This window comes from Pristiophorus japonicus, chromosome 13 (genome assembly GCF_044704955.1).
Source record: "Pristiophorus japonicus isolate sPriJap1 chromosome 13, sPriJap1.hap1, whole genome shotgun sequence".
Taxonomy (NCBI): Eukaryota; Metazoa; Chordata; class Chondrichthyes; family Pristiophoridae; genus Pristiophorus; species Pristiophorus japonicus.
Window position 1 is genome coordinate 102,683,438 of NC_091989.1, and position 14,233 is coordinate 102,697,670.

General features: G+C 53.0%; 1 long non-coding RNA gene across 1 annotated transcript in view; it reads right to left on the minus strand.

Annotated features, from left to right (window-relative positions):
- Positions 1–3: 3 nt before the first annotated feature.
- Positions 4–14,233, minus strand: part of LOC139278058 (uncharacterized) — a 35,483-nt gene continuing 21,253 nt past the window's right edge. Inside the window, exon 3 of the long non-coding RNA XR_011596213.1 lies at positions 4–58. This is a non-coding gene — a long non-coding RNA (uncharacterized lncRNA). The remainder of the gene's footprint in view (positions 59–14,233) is intronic.

Here is a 14,233-nt window from a genome sequence, read left to right on the forward strand (position 1 = left end):
GTAGGAGTGTTGGTGGCAGTTCCATCTTAATCGCTGGGTCCAAGGTAGAAAGATTCCTCTGCGTTTTATGTTTAAGAAAAAAATATAAATTAATTGGTTATCTGGTTGCAATCTGAAATGACATTTCACTTCTTATATTCAGGAGTAACATGCTCAAAGCGTCTGGTTGGGTGAAAGTGGTTGCCTTTATTGGGAAATCTGGACATTTGCTGTGAGGGTTATTTATTGCTACTGGTTGTAACCACCACATCAAAATATAGTAACAGGGGCCTGGGACCAGATAAATAATCACGGGATAAGGAAGAGTGGAAAGCTTAAGCAATAATTGGAAGTTGGGTCACAACATCGGAAGTATAATTGTTGGGATCACCCCAAAGCTATTGAACTCACTGCTGGAATTCTTCTCTGCTAGGAATAGGATTCAAGTTCAGTGCTACACGAGAAAATATCTGGGGGAATTTTAACCGAACTGGCCTAGTGGGAAACTGATGCAACAGGGCCGCCCATTTTACATGCCGCTGGATTTTACTTTCTATTGAAGTGTGTAAAATCGATGCTGATCTGCTGGGTTTCCCAGTGCTACGACCAACCCCCACCCCACCCCGTAAATATCAGGGCTGTTAATTCAGGATCAGACAATGACTCATTTTCTTAACAAGAAATGAAAAGAGAAGTGTATGTGCGGGGGAGGGGGTGGGTGGGGGGAGGGGGGGACGGAGCAGAAAGCAAGTGAACATCAAACATTCAAATTATTAGCAATAACAAAAGCAAGAAATTGCAGTACTGAGAAGAGAGATACATCACAGCATGGCCGGGCAGATACTCCTCCTGCCACAAGTCCTCTAACTGGGCCACAAGTGACATTGTCCACACTTCCAACTGACACCACAAGAATCCCCAACAGACTCACTGTATCTGGATTAGGAAACTGGACTCCTGGGAAATTTTCAGTGTTTATTTTTCGAATGTAAAATGCTATATATTCTGTTTCACCAACTTCACTTTCCCCTTCAAAATCTATCTCCATGAATATATTTTCCAGATATGAGATGATTGAAGTTCTATAAAAGAACGACAATGCAAGAATGTTACAGACTGGGAAATAGCTAACAATAGAGTGTAAGGGTTAATTTGCTGAGTGTGTGTTAATCAGGGTTAATGATGTTTTACGGTGCAGTGGCCTGAGGCCTACAATGCACCCAAGGGTACCTGAACATAGAAACATAGAAAATAGGTGCAGGAGTAGGCCATTCGGCCCTTCTAGCCTGCACCGCCATTCAATGAGTTCATGGCTGAACATGCAACTTCAGTACCCCATTCCTGCTTTCTCACCATACCCCTTGATTTCCCTAGTAGTAAGGACTTCATCTAACTCCTTTTTGAATATATTTAGTGAATTGGCCTCAACAACTTTCTGTGGTAGAGAATTCCACAGGTTCACCACTCTCTGGGTGAAGAAATTCCTCCTCATCTCGGTCCTAAATGGCTTCCCCCTTATCCTTAGACTGTGTCCCCTGGTTCTGGACTTCCCCAACATTGGGAACATTCTTCCTGCATCTAACCTGTCTAACCCCGTCAGAATTTTAAACGTTTCTATGAGGTCCCCTCTCATTCTTCTGAACTCCAGTGAATACAAGCCCAGTTGATCCAGTCTTTCTTGATAGGTCAGTCGCGCCATCCCGGGAATCAGTCTGGTGAACCTTCGTTGCATTCTCTCAATAACAAGAATGTCCTTCCTCAGGTTAGGAGACCAAAACTGTACACAATAATCCAGGTGTGGCCTCACCAAGGCCCTGTACAATTGTAGCAACACCTCCCTGCCCTTGTACTCAAATCCCCTCGCTATGAAGGCCAACATGCCATTTGCTTTCTTAACCGCCTGCTGTACCTGCATGCCAACCTTCAACGACTGATGTACCATGACACCCAGGTCTCGTTGCACCTGCCCTTTTCCTAATCTGTCACCATTCAGATAATAGTCTGTCTCTCTGTTTTTACCACCAAAGTGGATAACCTCACATTTATCCACATTATACTTCATCTGCCATGCATTTGCCCACTCACCTAACCTATCCAAGTCGCTCTGCAGCCTCATAGAATCCTCCTTGCAGCTCACACTGCCACCCAACTTAGTGTCATCCGCAAATTTGGAGATACTACATTTAATCCCCTCGTCTAAATCATTAATGTACAGTGTAAACAGCTGGGGCCCCAGCACAGAACCTTGCGGTACCCCACTAGTCACTGCCTGCCATTCTGAAAAGTACCCATTTACTCCTACTCTTTGCTTCCTGTCTGACAACCAGTTCTCAATCCATGTCAGCACACTACCCCCAATCCCATGTGCTTTAACTTTGCACATTAATCTCTTGTGTGGGACCTTGTCGAAAGCCTTCTGTAAGTCCAAATATACCACATCAACTGGTTCTCCCTTGTCCACTCTACTGGAAACATCCTCAAAAAATTCCAGAAGATTTGTCAAGCATGATTTCCCTTTCACAAATCCATGCTGACTTGGACCTATCATATTACCTCTTTCCAAATGCACTGCGATGACATCCTTAATAATTGATTCCATCATTTTACCCACTACCGATGTCAGGCTGACCGGTCTGTAATTCCCTGTTTTCTCTCTCCCTCCTTTTTTAAAAAGTGGGGTTACATTGGCTACCCTCCACTCCATAGGAACTGATCCAGAGTCAATGGAATGTTGGGGTGGGTGGGGGAGGTGCAAGTGGAAAGAGGCTGAATCTCGTGCACAAGCTGGGCGCTAGGCTCATTAGGCACCCATAATGCAGCTGGAGCTTCAGTTACTCATTAGGAACAGATGCTGAACGCGAGGCTACATTCCCGATTAAAATAAATTCTCACAAGTTACTGCCAGCTGGCCCAAACACCCCGGGATCTGCCCACTTCCTGTTAGCCAGTCAATTGCCTGATGCAAAGCATGCCTGCACTGTTCCTCGATAAAGCACTCCATGCATGTCGAGAGTCACTTGGATTGCGACAAAATTATGTAAATGAACTGACCGGGAATTAGCTGGTGCGATCAGCACATTTGTGCACAGGTACTGGGTGACTTTGTCAGAGCCATTAAATTTACTCACTTGTTAACCATAACCAAAGGTGCAGAAATGATGGAATGTATAGTTCTGAATAGGAGAAAGGAGATCTCAGAAAGTCCACTTATTCAAGAAGACACCACATTATTGCAGACTGTAGGAGGCAATCCCTACAGAGGAGGCCACCCACTGATAACAGCAGCTTCAGCAAATGTAGGATGGCACTATGCAGAGGGTGAACACATGTCTCCCACTCACTGCACTTGGAAGGATTGCAGATAGTGGGGTTGATCACCAATGTGATTAATGAGGGTAGCTAAATTATCTTATCTTCACATATATCTATCAACATGACTGTCAACTATCATACATTGCGATAATTGGATGTTCAAGGTGATTGAGGTGTTACACCTGTTCGCCTGAGCAGTTTCAGAAAAGTGTATTGTTAAAGCAGATTTATCCAGTATCAATTGCAAAATGGAATACAAAAGGAAGATATCCGGGACACCTCAGCATTATTGGAACAGAAAAGTTGTAGCTGAGAAAGATCGATGGTTAAGTATTTACAACTGACTGTATAGGAGCATAGAAACATTAGCAACACGAGTCGGCCATTCAGCCCGTCGTGGCTGATCTACACTTCAATTCCATTTAACTACCTTTGCTCCATAGCCTTGCTTCCCTTGCGAAACAAAAATCTATCTCAGTCGAGAAAGTTCCATTTGTCCCAGTATCCACAGCCTTTTGGGGAACAGATTTTCAGATTTCAAAGGCCCTTTGTGTGCAAAAGTGCTTCCTGATATCACTCCTGATTGGCCTAGCTCTAATTTAAAGACGATGTCCTTTATTTTTAAGTCCCCACCACAAGAAATAAATCCTCCATATCTACCCAATCAAATCATTGAGATTTGTAAATTTGGATTCCCAAATCTCTTTGCTTCTCTACAGTTCCGAGTTTCTCATGACTTCGAAAATACTCTGATTTATCATTCTTGGGTCCAAAGTGGATGTCATCACACTTGGCCACATTAAAATTCATTTGCCATTATCAAGTCAGGGGACCAACCTTGGTTCAATAAGGATTGAAGAGTATGCCAGGAGCAGTACCAGGTCTACCTAAAAATGAGGTACAACCTGGGGAATCTGCAACACAGGACTATATGCATGCTAAACAGCAGAAGTAGCACGCTATAGACAGAGCTAAGCGATCCCACAATCAACAGATCAAAGCTCTGCAGTCCTGCCACATCCAGTCATGAATGCTGGTGAACAATTAAACAAGGAACGGGAGCAGGAGGCTCCATGAATATCCTCATCCTCAATGATGGCAGAGCCAGAAACATGAGTGCAAAAGACGGCTGAAGTGTCAGCAACCATCTCAGACAGAAGTGCTGAATGGATGATCCATATCGAACTCCTCCTGACGTCCCCACCATCACAGAGGCAGTTCTCAGCCAATTCCATTCACTCCACATGATATCAAGAAACGTCTGAGCACACAAAGACAATGAGCCCCGACATCCCGGCTGTCGTGCTAAAGACTTGTGCTCCAGAACTAGCCACGTCATTCGCCAAGCTGTTCCATGAAATGCATCCCATTAAAAGAGATGGCGGAAGTTATAGCAGATGCATTCATTATAATCGACCAAAATTCTCTGTACTCTGGGGAGGTACCAGCAGATTGGAAAGCAGCTAATGTAACGCCTCTGTTTAAAAAAGGGGGCAGACAAAAGGCAGGTAACTATAGGCCAGTTAGTTTAACGTCTGTAGTGGGGAAAATGCTTGAAACTATCATTAAGGAAGAAATAGCGGGACATCTAGATAGGAATAGTGCAATCAAGCAGACGCAACATGGATTCATGAAGGGGACATCATGTTTAACTAATTTACTGGAATTCTTTGAGGATATAATGAGCATGGTGGATAGAGGTGTACCGACGGATGTGGTGTATTTAGATTTTCAAAAGGCATTTGATAAGGTGCCACACAAAAGGTTACTGCAGAAGATAAAGGTATGCGGAGTCAGTGGAAATGTATTAGCATGGATCGAGAATTGGCTGGCGAACAGAAAGCAGAGAGTCGACATAAATGGGTCCTTTTCGGGTTGGAAATCGGTGGTTAGTGGTGTGCCACAGGGATCAGTGCTGGGACCACAACTGTTTACAATATACATAGATGACCTGGAAGATGGGACAGAGTGTAGTGTAACAAAATTTTCAGATGAGACAAAGATTAGTGGGAAAGCGGGTTGTGTAGAGGACAGAGAGAGGCTGCAAAGAGATTTAGATAGGTTAAGCGAATGGGCTAAGGTTTGGCAGGTGGAATACAATGTCGGAAAGTGTGAGGTCATCCACCTTGGGAAAAAAAAACAGTAAAAGGGAATATTATTTGAATGGGGAGAAATTAAAACATGCTGCGGTGCAGAGGGACCTGGGGGTCCTTGTGCATGAAACTCTTTTGGAGTTTATCTGAAAAACATAACACATTAAATCCGTGCCATCCGACCTGGATGACACACCAGACATTTACAATGCCCTTTTTTTCCTTTTTTTTTTTGTGTTTTTTTTTTGTTTTTTTTGGGGCACTAAAATCAAATTGTTTCCTCCAGTGCCCCCGATAAAAGGGGAGGGGGACACTGAAAGCACCGGCAATGAAAACAATTTAAACTTTAAAACGTAAAATCAAATTAAAATTTGGTTGCCGGGCGTGATGATGCACTCCAGTCCCTCCGGTGCCCACCTCTCGTGGAAGGCCGCGAGCGTACCAGTGGACACCGCGTGCTCCATCTCCAAGGACACCCTGGACCGGATGTAAGAGCGGAAGAGAGGCAGGCAGTCAGGTTGAACGACCTCCTCGACCGCCCGCTGCCTGGACCGGCTGATGGCACCCTTGGCCGTGCCCAGGAGCAGTCCTACGAGGAGGCCCTCGGACCTACCCGCTCCCCTCCGCACAGGGTGCCCAAAGATCAGGAGAGTGGGACTGAAGTGCAGCCAGAATTTCAGGAGCAGCCCCTTTAAGTAATGAAATGGGCTGCAACCTCGTGCACTCAATAAAAACATGGAACACGGACTCCTCCAGACCGCAGAAATTGCAGGCGGCCTGGGAGTCCGTGAACCGGCTTAAAAATTTGTTGCACGGCACTGCTCCGTGCACCACCCTCCAGGCCAAGTCCCCGATGAATAGTGGGAGGACTCCCGCATAGAGTGCCCTCCATCGGGGACCCCCGCATCCTCCGGACGGCAAGATGGTACGCCATGGCGTGTCCGGACGGCCGGCGAGGATGGCAAAGTTGAGAGTGTGCAGGAGCAGCCCGTACAGAAAACCCCTCCGCATGGAACTGAAAGGCACGGAGGGGATTTCCCCGAGGCGGCTCAAGTTGTGAGGCGCCGGCCCCCGAGGGAGGTTCCGGGGTTTGGCGCCGATGAGGAATTCCGTCCGGACGGGGGTCAGTTCGGACGGGATCTCCCCACGTGCTTGAGCCTCCTCGATGCACCTAACGGAGTCAGGGCCCAAAGCTGTTTTTAGCGACTCGATGGCTTCGGCCGCGTGGCGGACGTTGGCAGAATTTAGGCGCCGCGCCAGCATGCCTGGCGCCATCCAGCCCGCTCCTCCGCCATCGAGCAGGTCCCTGACCCTGGTCACCTCACCAGCCACAGCCCTCTCTTCCGACCGCCACATAAAACCTCGGCCGTGGAGGTACGGATTCCCGAGCAGCGGCTCCTGCAGGACGGCCGCCACTCCAGCCGGCGGAGAGCTGCGCTTGGTGGAGACTTTGTTCCAGACCCTGATGAGTTCCTTGTAAAAGACAGGCAGCTCCTGGAGAGCGGTCCTGACACCCCCCAAGTTCACAAACAGGAGCTGCGTGTCATAATTGAGGTCGCGCTGCTGGCGGAAGAAATACCTCGCCAGAGCACACCACCGAGGAGCGGGCTCGACGTAAAGGTATCTCTGCAGGGTCTGAAGACGGAAAGTCGCGAGCTGGGCGCTGACGCACACCAACGACTGACCGCCCTCCTCAAGCGGGAGACTCAAGACCGCGGCAGAGACCCAGTGCTCCCTGTTGTTCCAGAAGAAGTCCACCAGCTTCTTCTGTATCTTGGCGACAAACGCAGGGGGAGGGGTCAAAGTGACCAGCCGGTACCACAACATCGCGGCCACCAGCTGGTTTATGACTAGCGCTCGACCCCTGTAGGACAGCACTCGGAGCAGTACTGTCCAGCGCCCTAGGCGAGCGGCGATCTTGGCCTCCAGCTCCTGCCAGTTCGCCGGCCAGGCTCCCTCGTCGGGGCTAAGGTAGACTCCCAGATAGAGGAGATGGGTCGTGCTCCAGGCAAAAGGCCTGAGCTCCTCCGGCAGGGAGTCCACCCGCCACTGACCCACCAGGAGTCCGGAACATTTCTCTCAGTTGATCCTGGCGGAGGACGCGGCCGAGTAAATCTCCTGGCACTCACACATCCTCCGCAGGTCAGCGGGATCCTCTACCGCGCGGAGCAAGTCATCGGCGTAAGCCGAGAGGACGACCTCCACGCCCAGCCCTTGCAGAGCCAGTCCCGTCAACCTCGTCCGCAAGAGGCGCAGGAAAGGCTCCACGCAGATGGCATATAACTGGCCGGACATGGGGCATCCCTGGCGCACCCCTCTCCTAAAGCGAAGGGGCGCCGTCAAGGACCCGTTAACCTTAATCAGACACTCCGCGGCGGCGTACAAAAGTCGGATCCGGGCGACGAAATGCGTCCCGAACCCGAAAGCGCGCAGAGTTCCGAGCAGATAGTCGTGATCCACCCTGTCGAACGCCTTCTCTTGGTCGAGAGATAGGAAGGCGACCGACAGACCAGCCTCCTGGGAATAATGGATGAGGTCCCGGACCAGATGGATGTTGTCGTGGATTGTCCGGCCCGGGACCGTGTAGGACTGGATCATGTGGTCCAGCACGGCACCAAGGCGAGCAGACATCGCCCTGGCGAAGATTTTGTAGTCCGTGCTGAGGAGGGAGACTGGGCGCCAGTTCTTAAGGAGGCGGAGATCGCCCTTCTTAGGCAGCAGGACGATGACTGCCCTGCGCCAAGAGAGGGGCATCTCCCCGGTCGCCAGACTTTCCCCCAGGACCCGCGCGTAGTCGCCCCCCAGGACGTCCCAGAACGCCCTGTGCAACTCCACGGTCAGCCCGTCCAGCCCCGGGGATTTTCCCCTCGAGAGCCGGTCGAGGGCACCGGTCAGCTCCGCCAGGCTTAGCGGAGCTTCCAGATTTTCGGCGCCCTCCGGGCTGACCTTCGGCAGGTCCTCCCACAAAACTCTACGCGCTTCCTCGCTGGACGAATCCAGAGAGAACAGAGCCCCGTAATATTCACGGGCCCTGGTGTTGACGCCCTCCGGATCCGAGACGAGAGAGCCGTCGTCGGCCAGCAGCGTCAAGAGCTGCTTACGGACACTCTGCCTTTTTTCCAGCGAGTAGAAGAAGGGGGAGCCGCGGTCCAGATCCCGCAGGAACCGGATCCGCGACCTCACGAACGCGCCTCGGGACCCGACGAGCTGCAGTTCCTTCAGCGCGGCCTTCTTCGCTTCGTACACCGTCCGCAGGGCCGGGTCCTGGACGACTTGACCGAGACGGGAATCCAGGTCGAGCACCTCTTTTTCTAGGCGCCCGACCCTGGCCGCCCGCCTCTTGGTCGACCCCCTCGCGTACTCTTGACCGAAGACGCGGACGTGAGCCTTGCCCACGTCCCACCATAGCCTCAAGGAGAGGAAGCCCCCCTGCTTCCTTCTCCAGTCGGCCCAGAATCGACGGAACAAGTCCTGGAACCGCATGTCCTCCAGCAGCTGGTTGTTAAAGTGCCAGTACGCGGACCCCGTCCTCACGCGGAGCGAAGCGAGCTCCGCCCACACCAGGTGGTGGTCCGAACACGGCACCGGCCGCATGGAGGCCGCCGGGACGCAGGAAACGTACGCCCGAGACACGTAAAGGCGGTCGACTTTGGACCATCCTACTCCAGGCCTCACCCAAGTAAAGGCGCTGGAGTCGGGGTGGAGTTTTCGCCAGACGTCCACCAAGTCGAAGGACCCGACCAGGTCCCTCAACTTCTGCATCGCCGTCATGCACTGCGGGGCACCGGAGCGGTCCCTCGCCTCGAGGGTGCAGTTAAAATCCCCCCCGAGGACAATGCAGTCGCCGACGTCGACGGAGCCAAGAAGAGCGGACACCTCTTCGAAGAAGCGCGTTTGCTGCGGGCCGGGCTGAGGGGCGCACACGTTCACGAGATGGAGCGGCACATCCCCCAGGCGAGCCGTTACGTGCAGCAAGCGGCCTGGCACGGGCTCCTCGACCCCCAAGATCTCCGGCTGAAAATGCGGGCCCAGCAAGATGGCCACCCCACTAGAAGTGGCGGTGAGCTGGCTCATGCGGACCTCTCCTTGCCATTCCAGGAGCCACGTGGCTTCGTCTCCCGGAACGGTGTGGGTTTCTTGCAGGAAGCACACCGCATATTTCCCCTCCCGCAGGAGCGAAAAATTGTCAAATCTACGGCGTGCCCCTCTGCCGCCGTTGATTTTGAGGCTGGCTATGGTTACCTTCATGGCAAAAGCATAGTGCAACCTCTACCTTAACCTATTGTGGGGGGGGAGCGGAGTCTTTTGTTGAACTCCACTCCCTCCGCAGCCCAGCGAGGAGTCCCTCGAGCTCGCGCTGCTCAAGGTGTTGCGCCTTTGTCAAGGGCCCGCCCGCGGCCAAGGTTTTAGCGGCGGCGCGGACGGACCCCTTGATCAGCTCTGGCTCGGATCATTTTTCCAGGGCCAGTTGGGCTCGGTCGCAGCGACCCCGGCTCTGGGCCAAAAAGTCCCGGAGTTCCTTTGCAGGAATGAGGCGAGCAGATCCACCGCCTCCCTGGCGGTGGTTTCTAGTTCTGCTCCCGCGTCCCCCACCGAGTCCCCGTCCTCCTCCGGGAGGTGGCCGCCAGCAGCCGGCCCATCGACCGCACAAGGTACGGCAAATGACCCAGCCGCTCCAACCGGCCCTGGCTCTGCCCCGATCCCACCCCCAGGATCGTCGGCAGAGGAGTCCCCACTGGGCTCTTTTAAAAGTGGTGCTGGGTCGGGAAATGATAGCGGAAGGGGTTCCCCCTCCGCCCCAGGAACCGGGGAACAAGGAGAGACCCGACCATAGGTAATCCCCAGGCCCTCCAAGTGCTCCAGCTCCAAAGTAGGGGGCGAGGGTGGGTGTTCCTCCCCCTCCCCGCTGCCACCCCCCGGCCCAGCATTTACAGTGTCATTAAAATCATTAATTTCAGTTTCTGCCGGGTCGAGCGCCTCCCGGGGGAAGTTGGATAATAGCTGGGCGGGCTCAGGTTCGGTCTTTTCGGCCCTGCCCGCCTCAGTCCCCGGGACGCCCGGCCCGGCGGCAAAGCATTCCTCCGCTGGCCCCACGACGGGCAGATCCTCCACGCCATCCCCGGGAGGCAGAGGCTGGGCAGCCTCGACTGTCTCACCCTCCCCGGGGACAGACTCCTCCCGCCTACGGTGCAGCTTGGGGCCGCTGGTGGGTGATGCGGGACACGCGGCGGGCACCGACTCCTCCGCGGAGGGATGTTGTTCCCCCTCCGCCTCATCGGAGCGACGCCTCCTTTTGTTCCTGGGGGTGCGCGGAGGAAGGGAGACCTCCATGTCTGCCGAGGCCTCCCGCTCCACCCCCCCCTTTTTCTTTTCTTGCCCGCGCCCGTGCCCCTCTGTGATATTGGTCAAGGGCTCGGGCACGGGCTCAGGGCACCCCGCGCTCGCCGGTGACTGGGTTGGGCTGAGCACGGTGGTCAAATTTTCTGGCGCACTGAGGGGACCCGCCTCTGGATGTTTTGCCTTCTTTCCGGCCGGACGCTCTCCCTCCCCCCTGCCGGAGGCCGTGAAAACAAAGGCCCCGACGATGCCCGCGCACCCACAGCTCCCGGCACGCGGACGCTACTAGGGGGAAGGGTGGCGGCGGCGCCAGCCTTGGCCGCCCTCGGTGGTTTGGCGGCCTTGGAGGTGGGGCAGTTCTTGCGGACGTGCCCCACCTCCCTACAGGCATGGCACCGCACGCCGTCCGACGTCCAGAAGACGCGGTAGGCAGTCCCCTCGTGCACCACATTAAAATGCCTTTCCGTCGTGTCCTCCCGCGCCAGCCGGACAAAATGCTGGCGGCGGAAGGAGAACACGTGGCGCAGGCTGTTCTCTCTGAGGCCGAGCGGTATGGGGTTAATCCCCGACCTTACATCCCCCAGTTGGTGTCGGTGAGGGAGGAGGAGCTCAGCGGGAACAAAGGGCGGGACGTTCGATATGATGACCCTCTGCGCGGTGGCCTCGAGAGGATCCACCGGCAGGAACGTCCCGCCCACCGTGAACCCCTTTTCGAGGGCCAGGGACACCGCCCACTCCGACCCCAGGAAGAACACGGCCTTCCCAGACATCTTGGAGGCTGCGACAATGGCCGAGGGGCCGACTACCCCAGCCATCGCCCGCACGCACTCCTCGATGCTCATTGTGGGGTGAGTGTAGCTCTTAACCCCGTGTTTCTTAGTTATTAGTTTGAATGGTGGCAGGGCAGCATGTGGCGCAGGAGGCACCGTGGATGTGGATGCCGCCTGCGCATAAGTCCTAGCTGGCCCTGACACCGGCGTGGATGGGGTCGCCATCACGGGGTCCCTTTAAGGGCTACACCCACCCCAAAAGTCACAGGCCCTAATGGTCTTTAATTGGCCTCGTTTATAGACTGAGCAGAGGAGCTGTTAACGAGGCACACCTCTCCCCTAGTTGGCAATTGGGGAGGGGCCTTGCTCCCTCTGCTCAGTTGTTTTAATTGTTTTTAAAAAATTAGGAGGAAGGGCTCTCAGAGAGAGAGGGGAGAGACAGAGAGAGAGAGACAGAGTGAGGGGGTGTGGGAAAGAGGGAGGCTTGCGAGGGCAGGTCTCCCCTCACAGCAATGGGTGGGTGTTTTTCTTGGGGTGCACTCCCCAGATGGCAAAAACAAAACACAGTCTTTGGGTTGGTCTTCCGGTGGGGGGAGATGTCTTCACCTGGGACAGCTAGAGTCACCCAGGCACACACTCCCAACGATGTTCAATAGGTGATTAAAGAAATCTTCAGCCTGGTAGCTCCAGCTATCCCAGTCTAGGCAATGGGTGAGGGGTGTTTCAATTGTGTGTGGGGCCTAGTTGTAAGCAAGGCCCCCACACACACTTCCACACACACACACACCCCCCGCGATGTTCCGGCCCTCAGTGGTCTTCTTTTCTCCTCCCACCGATACAACAAAGTCTATTGGGGACTGCACCAATACACCCACCTGTAGAATGGTAGAGTCTCCCTCCTTCCACACTGGATGTTGTTGTTGGTCTTTCCCCCTCTTTGTAGAAATGGTGAAGTTGTTCAAAGTTTTCTGCTTTCCTCCTCTCCCTCTGGGTGAAAGTTGGTGGTGAAGCCCCTTCCTTCCTTCTCTTCCTGGGCTGATTCACAGGCCCAGCCAGGAGCTGCTCTCCTCACTGCTCACTCAGCCAACTGAGCAGGACACGCCTCCACTGCTCCACAATTGGTCCTTGTGCATGAGTCCCAAAAGGTTAGTTTGCAGGTGCAGCTGGTAATCAGGAAGGCAAATGGAATGTTGGCCTTCATTGCGAGAGGGATGGAGTACAAAAGCAGGGAGATCCTTCCGCAACTGTATAGGGTATAGGTGAGGCCGCACCTGGAGTACTTCTTGCAGTTTTGGTCACCTTACTTAAGGAAGGATATACTAGCTTTGGAGGGGGTACAGAGACGATTCACTAGGCTGATTCCGGAGATGAGGGGGTTACCTTATGATGATAGATTGAGTAGACTGGGTCTTTACTCGTTGGAGTTCAGAAGGATGAGGGGTGATCTTTTAGAAACATTTAAAATAATGAAAGGGATAGACAAGATCGAGGCGGAGAGGTTGTTTCCACTGGTCGGGGAGACTAGAACTCGGGGGCACAGCCTCAAAATACGGGGGAGCCAATTTAAAACTGAGTTGAGAAGCAAATATTTCTCCCAGAGGGTTGTGAATCTGTGGAATTCTCTGCCCAAGGAAGCAGTTGAGGCTAGCTCATTGAATGTATTCAAGTCACAGATAGATAGATTTTTAACCAATAAGGGAATTAAGGGTTATGGGGAGCAGGCGGGTAAGTGGAGCTGAGTCCACGGCCAGATCAGCCATGATCTTGTTGAATGGCGGAGCAGGCTCGAGGGGCTAGATGGCCTACTCCTGTTCCTAATTCTTATGTTCTTATGTACAGCTATAACACTGGTATCTCCCCGACAATGTGGAAAACTTCTCAGTTATGTCCTGTCCACAAAAAGCAGGACAAATCCAATCTGTCCAATACCACCCAATCAGTTTACTCTCAATCATCAGCAAAGTGAAGGAAGCTGTCGTTGACAGTGCTATCCAGCGGCACTTACTCACCAATAACCTGCTCACCAATGCCCAGTTTGGGTTCCGCCAGGACCACTCAGCTCAAGAACTCATTACAGCCTTGGTCCAAACATGGACAAAAGAGCTGAATTCCAGAGCCGAGGTGAAAGTGACTGCCCTTGACATCAAGGCAGCATTTGACCGAGTGTGGCATTGAGGAGCCCTAATAATACTGAAGTAAATGTGAAACAGGGGGAAAACTCTCCACTGGCTGCAGTCATACCTAGCAGAAAGGAAGATGGTTGTGGTTGTTGGAGATCAATTATCACAGCCTCAGGACATCGCTGCAGGAGTTCCTCAGAGCAGTGTCCAAAGCCCAACCATCTTCAGCTGCTTCATCAATGACCTTCCCTCCATCATAAGGGAAGAAGTGGGGATGTTTGCCGATGACTGCACTATGTTCAGTGCCATTTGCAACTCCTCAGATAATGATGCGGTCCATGCCCAAATGCAGCAAGACCTGAATGGCATTCAGGCTTGGGCTGACATGTGGCAAGTAACATTTGCACCACACATTTGCCAGGCAATGTCTATTTTCAACAAGCGAGAGTCTAACCACTGCCCGTTGACTTTCAACAGCATTACCATTGCCGAATCACCCACCATCAACATCTTAGGGATCATCATTGATCAGAACCATAACTGAACCAGCTGCATAAGTACCTTGGCAACAAGAGCAGGTGAGAGGCAGGATATTCTGTGGTGAGTGTCTCACCTCCTGACT